At 48.0% G+C, this 7,720-nt stretch overlaps 1 pseudogene; it reads left to right on the top strand.

Moving 5' to 3' along the window:
- Positions 1-2,980: 2,980 nt before the first annotated feature.
- LOC102922638 (transcription initiation factor TFIID subunit 10 pseudogene) lies at positions 2,981-5,752 on the top strand (annotated as a pseudogene).
- The last annotated feature ends 1,968 nt before the right edge of the window (positions 5,753-7,720 follow it).

Consider the following 7,720-nt stretch of genomic DNA (forward strand, 5'->3'; position numbering starts at 1 on the left):
TTGTCCTCTTTATTTATTTTTTGGTTATATTGGTTTATATCTGTGTGCCTATCTGTATGAGTGTGGTCATGTGTGGGCCACAGCATCTATATGTGGAAAACAGAGTCACTGCTATGTTGAATTTGTTATTATCTTATTCCCAACGATAATACAAAGAGTGTGACAGAGGAAGGCAGAACATTGCCCAAGGTTCCACTTCAGTCTTAAGGTCCTCCATGCACAAAGTTAAATGGCCTGAAGTGAAACCAAGGTTCATCAGAGGCCACCCTCTGCTTCCTAGCTCCCTCCTAGTGCCAAGTGTCCTGTCAAGGATCCAAGCCTTTTCTCAACCCAGCTTCCTGAATTGTTCTCCAAATGTATGTGAGAGCTGCTTTTGATTCTAGATTCCTCTCATTTATCTTCTGAAAAAAGATTACTGGATTCATTTTTTGGGGGGTGGGGACTCTGTGTCTGCCATAACGTGCACATGGCACTTGCAGGGGCTGGTTCCTCCTTTCAGCTTGTGGGTCCTAGGGATTGAATTCAGGCTTGATGGCAAGACCTTCCCCCATTGATCTGTCTCTCACCAACCCCAACTCCTGCCTCCAGATCTTCAAGCACATCCTGCCACCCTGTGCTACCAGAGTCAGCTCATTCATCTTAAGACATATGGAGACCATACTTCGTGTTGCTCAGGTTACTGAGTGACTGTAACTTAATAGTGGCCTATGGGATGTTCAGTTGAACAGAAATAAAAGCATAAGTTTGAATACTTTAGTGCAAAACAAAACCAATTCTTAGACCTGGTGTGGTGGGGCAGGCCTTTAATCCCTGGAAGGCAGGGCCAAGTAGATCTCTGTGAGTTCTAGAACAGCTTGGTCCATATAGTGAGAGCCTGTCTAAAAAAACAAACAAAACAAAACCTATGTCAGATGGAGTCTTGTTTGAGCATCTTAGGGACGTGTCTACTGAATGATGTGGCCTGAGTCCAGGGGAAGGCTTACTGATATACATTGCCCATTTGATATCAGCTGGCATGGTACAAGGTGGCTTGAGAAAAGTGGCTTTGGATACAGCTGAGCGGTGATGAACAGACTCAGTATATTCAAAGTCCTGGGTTGGCTCCTCAGCCCCAAAGAAGTAAAGAAATGTTTGATTCAGGCTCTAGCTCACAGATTGTCTCATATTTGTTGGTAGGTTGTTATGCTGGTTGAAATCTGTTCCTGAGGAGTGTACCAAAGCCTTGAAGCTGATCATATTAGAGCCAGGAAGGGCAAGGGAGACACTGAGTCCATCATCAAAAGTCACAGGTCTTCAAGAGGAATCCACTTAGATATTTGCTTCACCCCCCAGCTGGGCTGAAATAACTAAGAAGACCAGGATGGCCTCAAGCTCACTGAGATCCAGCTGTTTCTGTCCCACATGTGATGGGATTAAAGGCCTGAGCTACTAGAATTGACCATTTTTGGTGTTCATACAGGAGTGGCTCTAGAGGCCATTAAGATACTGGTGGAAGACTTTTGCCCGACTTTTGTCCTTGTGGGTAGCAGCAAGAAAGTACAAGATTTCAACATATTACTCAGAATGGCGAACAATATCAAACTTACAAGTTGTTTATTTCGGGAAGCTTGTGCTGTGGAAAACTGTTGTCATGACTGTGGGAGGGGTCATGTGGGACCCTGGTGACTTGACTCAGGAGCGGGGAGTGCTGTGGATCTGGAAATGACTGAGGATGCTGTGGATAGCACTAACCAAGAAACACTCAGAATGTTTCCACAATGACTGACTGCACGAGGTTGGTTAAAAATAAATCAGATATTCTGCCATGTTAAAAAAAAAAAAAAAGACAGTCAACTTGGTTTACTACTTATTTATTTTGTATGTGTAGGCAAGGAGACAACTTGTGTGAGCCAACTCTCTCTTTCCACCAACTGTATTGGTTCTAAAAGTTTAACTCAGGTCTTTCTGCAGGGCAGCAGGCACCTTGAACAGGAGCCATCTTGCTGGCTGAGGTGATTTAGTTTAAGTAAATTAAGATTCAGAGTACTGTTTGTCTATTCAATTTTTCTGAGAATCTTGAATGGGATAAGGGCAAAATTAGAACTAGAGCCCTGGGCATAACACACAAGGCTAGTCCATGATCTTGCAGTCCTCCTGCTTTGGTCTGTCTGGTATACAACTCAAGATGGCTCAATACCAGATCTTAAATATGTTCATCTGAGAAATCAAGAAGAAATATCTATGACCCACCTCGGGCTGCTTGACTGCCTGAGGGAATATTGAGTGGCATCTCCCTGTGGTCACTGTCTGAAGATGTAGACCAGTTTCATAGAGCTATGAGATCCACAGGAGGTCGAGCAGTGCTCCCTGTCTCCCCCACCCCAGCTTCAGGACACTGGACCTTGTTATGCCCAGATTGCAGGGACCCCCAAAAGACCACCATGGAGAATCCCTTATGTAAAACCAAAGAGCCTTTATTATTTCAAGCTTGCAGCTTAGAGTCTCTGTCCAATTCTGCAAAGAAAGCAGAGAACCCAGAGCCAAGGCAATGTGGGGTGAGGGGATTTCCAGGGTTCAGGACCCCGATTGGCTGACATTTGTCTAGGTATAGGGAATGTTTGGAATGTCAGGCATTTCCTCTTAGATGCAGGCCCCCCACTGGGTGGGGTCAGCTTATGGCTTTTCTGGGTTCAGAGGTTGCCTGCCAGAAGTTGTGTCTGGGCCTCAGGTATTTTCTCTTAGATGCAGCACCATTGGGTGAGGTCAGCTTATGGCTTTTCCTGGGTCCAGGTGTTGCCTGCCAGCACCTGTGTCTGGGCCTCTAAGCCTGTCATGGTGGCTGTGTGGTCAAGCTGTTTGGGGCCATCCACAGACCTCACCTTGGCTGATCCTCTGAGGTTTTTTGTTGTTGTCGATTCAGGTCCTGGGTGTATCCTACTCTAGTTAGGAAGGGAGGGAGGGAGGGAGGGAGGGAGGGAGGGAGGGAGAAGTGTAGCAGGAATCTTGCCAATTCCTCAGCTAATCCTGTTTCCTCAGACTGGAAGCCTCTGTGTCCTCATCCGAATGAATCTCAGCTGAGTGCTGCTCAAAAGCCTAAAAGCTTCACCAGGCTAAAAGCTTCTAGTTCCTGGTCCTCACACCTTGTATACCTTTCTGCTTTTTGCCATCACTTCCAGGGATTAAAGGCGTGAGTCACCATGCCTGGCTGTTTCCAGTGTGGCCTTGAACTCATAGAGATCCGAGTGGATCTCTGCCTTAGGAATGCTAGGATTAAAGGTGTGTGTGCCACCATTTTCTGGCCTCTATGTCTATCTAGTGGCTGTTCTCTGACCCCAGATAAGTTTATTAGGGTGCACAATATTTGGGGGAACACAATATCACCACAGAGAAGCAAGCCTTTGTGTTTGTACAATGACTCTGCATTTGGGACGTTGTCTTCAAAGTGGTCTCAATTCATTCTCTATTCTGCATGGAAATCTAATCAATCTCGACATACCTTATTACATATGGTCTACTGAGACTGGAGGATTACTAAGACCCACACAGGTGGGCTCAGAGTACAGTAAGAGTTCCAGATGGGCCTAAGGTATAGTGTGAGTCATTCACTGGAAAAAAAAAATCTACCAAAGTAATAATGTAAATAAGACAATGAATCCCAGAGCTCAGAGTCTGAGGAGGAGTATTATGGATGAACCTGGGACGTGGACCATCATCTCAGATTTCATCCATTACCAAAGTAAGGTCTGATTCACTCAAATTACTGATGCAAAATCCCAAGTAGTTCGAGTAAATGGGTGGGAACTTCCTCATCCAATCAGGTGGCAGCTTGTGTCTCAGAGGCGGGGCTCCGATTAAATGGATGAGAACTTCCTCATCCAATCAGGTGGCAGCTTGTTGTCTAAGAGGTGGGGCTCCAAAGGGAAAGCCAGGGGGACGTGGATATAAAGGTCAGAATGGCTAGGCAAGACACTGTGAGCATTGGAACCTGAAGTCACTGTCTTACCCCTGCTGGGACTGGAAGACCTGTAACCAGTGTCCAGATCAGACAAGTCATTCACCGCCGTCAGGACGCCCCATCTCATCCAGGCTAGCCAGTCTTAACAGGCTGGCCTCAAACTCAAGAGATCCTCCTGCCTCTGCTGGGATTAAAGGAGTGCTGCCCCACCGCCCTGCCTCAAAGGGATTTTAGACAGAGGATCTGATCTTGGGAAGGCTTGTCAAAAATGTCAAAAGCCTGGTTCACCGCCTCTCCCACCAGCACCAAGAGCTGCAGCCGCTCCGGCGAGGACCCCAAGGCGGCAGCAGCTTGTGCCGCCTCGGTCGCGGGTCGGGCGCCCCTGGTATTGGCTTCTGCCGTGCTGCCCACCAACACTGCCTCGGAGAGCAAAGCCAGCCCTGCGGGGACTGCAGGGGGACCCGGGGCTGGAGCCGCCGCCACCGGCCCCATGGCGGCGGGAGCCAGGGAGCCTGCGGAGAGGCGGCGTGGGCAGGCCTCGGTGGCAGCGGGCGGCAGGGCTCACCCTGAAGCGGCAATGTCTAAGGGGGTTTATGCCCTGCCGAGCAAGGACTACCGAGAAGTGAAGCCAGTCGTCTCCAGCACGCCTCTGGTGGACTTTCTGATGCAGCTGGAGGATTACACTCCGACGATCCCGGATGCAGTGACTGGTTATTACCTGAACCGTGCTGGCTTTGAAGCTTCAGACCCACGCATAATCCGGCTCATCTCACTCGCTGCCCAGAAGTTCATCTCAGATATTGCCAACGATGCTCTACAGCACTACAAAATGAAGTCCACCGCCTCTGGCAGCTCCCCGAGCAAGAGGAAGGACCGCAAGTACACCCTTACCGTGGAGGACTTGACCCCTGTCCTCAGAGAACATGGTATCCACGTGAAGAAGCCGCACTACTTCATGTGAGCCACCTAACCCAGACCTATTTGTCTTTGTCTTTTCCTCTGTCCCCACACCAGCCTGTTTTTATAATAAAGTTTATTGTGGGAAAAAAAGAAAGAAAAAAAAAAAAGCCTTTTTATTTACCAGAGGGATAATTAAAAGAATTTAAAAGTTAAGACAGGAAATCACGTAATAAAGGAAGTAAAAGGCAAAATAATAATAATAATAATAATAATAATAATAACTTTGCTACTGTTATGAATGGTAATGTAAATAGCTGATATGCAAGATATCTGATATGCGACCTAAAGGTGTGGGCACTCACAGATTGAGAACGGCTGCTCTAGAATCTCCCAGAGTATAAAAGCTGGAGATTTGGATCAAAGTGAGCAGGTACGACCCATTCTCTGATGAGGTAATTCACAAAGAACAGGAGACAATGACTAGGACTGTTTGGGACCTGGCCACTGAAAGGTACCCTTTGGGGACAGGGATGCAGCACACTTGGTAGAATGCTGGGCTAGCCTGCATGAAGCCCTGGGTTTGCGACCCTGTACAACACACCGTACGAACCAGGTCCTACACTCTGGAGTCCTAACACTCTGGAGGTACGGACAGGAGGATCAGCAGTTCATGGTCATCCTCAGCTATGTAGGGAGTTCAAGGCCAGCTTGCACAACATGAGACTGTCTCAAAAGAAAGTCTTGGGGCTGGAGAGAGGACTCAGCAGTTAAGAGGTGAAGCAGGTGCAGAGGCCCAGAGTTTGGGTCCCAGCACCCACGTCAGGCAGTTCACGAGAACCTAAAATCCCAGCTCTAGGGTACGGACACCCTTTTCTGGCCTCCACAGACACCAGGCATACACATGGTATAAACACACACAGAAAAAAAATATTATTATTATTTTGTTTTTCGAGACAGGGTTTCTCTGTGTAGTTTTGGTGCCTGTCCTGGATCTCACTCTGTAGCCCAGGCTGGCCTTGAACTCACAGAGATCTGCCTGGCTCCTTCTCCTGAGTGCTGGGATTAAAGGCGTGCACACCACCACCGCCAGTTTCACACAGAAAATTTTTAAAGAGAGGAAAGAAACCTATTCATTTGGGCAAAATGAAATGGCCTTTATTCATAGGCGCACACCAATATACACATGCACATAATTTTAAAGATCAAATCTTTTGCTGAGAGTGTTGGCGCACACCTTTAACTTCAGCAGTTGGTAAGCAGAAGAGGCCTGCAGATCTCTGTGAGTTTGAGACCAACCTGGTCTACATAGCAAGTTCCAGGCCAGTCACAGCTACATTGTGAGATCCTATCTCAAAAAAATATTTCTTAAAAGGTACCCTTTCTGTCTAATTGATTTGTAAGGGACAAGCAGGCTTGTCTAGAGGCTGCCACAGACCTAGAGGTTGGGTATGTGGTGAACTCTTGGGGCTTGTGGGGGGGGGGTCACTCAGACCAGTAGCGCCTGCAGACGCCTGGCCGTATGGCCTGAGAAAGCCTTGGAGAATTGAGAGACTAGACTGGACGGTTCTGAGACTTCATGCCTTAGCCAAAGGTCATGGTCATAGACGCTGGCCTCCACAATAAAATGACATCAAAGGACAAACTCCTTCTTCCTGATTTATGGCCCCAGAAAAGAAGAAAATGTGATGATGCATATAACCCCAGCTACCTGGGAGGCTGAAACAGGACCACTGTAAACTCGAGGCCAGCCTGAGCGGTTTAACAAGACCCCGACACAAGAAGGAGCGAGGCGTGGTGGTGCACACCTTTAATCTCAGCACTTGGGGGTCAGTGGCAGGCGGATCTCTGTGAGTTCAGGCCAGCCTGGTGAACATCCATGCAAGCTTGACCTCCTGAGTTCGCCTGGATCCTAGAGTGGAAGTTAGGAAACAGACTTCTTGAAGTTTCAACTTTTTTCTTTTTTTTTTGTTTCTTTTTCTTTTTTTTTTTTTTTTGAGACAGAGTTTCTCTGTGTAGCTTTGGTGCCTTTCCTGGAACTCACTCTGTAGACCAGGCTGGCCTTGAACTCACAGAGATCCACCTGCCTCTGCCTCCCGAGTGCTGGGATTAAAGGCGTGCGCCACCACCGCCCAAGGAAACAGACTTCTAAATCCTCTGATGTCCATACACATGCTATGGCAAGAGTGCATATGGGCCTTGCCCCTACACATATACACACAGCAGTAAATAAAATGAAAGGGATTGTGAGTTCTGGGCCAGCCAGAACTACACAGTGAGACCCTGTCTCCACAAACAAACAAAAAAATATAAAACAGAGAGGGGGCTTGAGGTATGGATGGCCTGAGCTAAGAGACCCTTGGGCTCATACTTTGAGAAGAGGATGCCGACTGAGCTGCTAAGAGGCTTGCAGGGTCTGAGGGAGGGACTGAGAGGTTGAAGACTTGGGGGGCTGGTGGAACTGCCTTCGTTAGCTTTCCATTGTTGTGATAAATACCATGACCCAAAGCAACTTAGGGGAGGAAATGCTTTGTTTGCCTTACACCCTATACTGTAAGGAAAGCCCAGGCAGGAGAGTAGAGGCAGGGACCTGGAGGCAGGAACCGAAGCAGGCACCACAGAGAAGGGCTGCTATTGGCCTGCTTTCCGGAACTTGTTCAGTTTGCCTTTTCACACAACCCAGGACCACCTGCTCAGGGGCCGGTACCGCCCCCAGTGGGCCAGGCCCACTCACCTCAATCGTTAGTTAAGAAGTGCCCCACAGACATGCCCAAAGGCCAGGCTGATGGAGGTAATTCCTCCGTCGAGTTTCCCTCTTCTTGTATTATTACTCTGGTTTGCGTAATGTTGACAAAAACTAGCCAGCACAGGGGCCGAGGATCTGTAGGT

This window comes from Peromyscus maniculatus, chromosome 10, assembly GCF_049852395.1.
Source record: "Peromyscus maniculatus bairdii isolate BWxNUB_F1_BW_parent chromosome 10, HU_Pman_BW_mat_3.1, whole genome shotgun sequence".
Classification (NCBI taxonomy): Eukaryota; Metazoa; Chordata; class Mammalia; order Rodentia; family Cricetidae; genus Peromyscus; species Peromyscus maniculatus.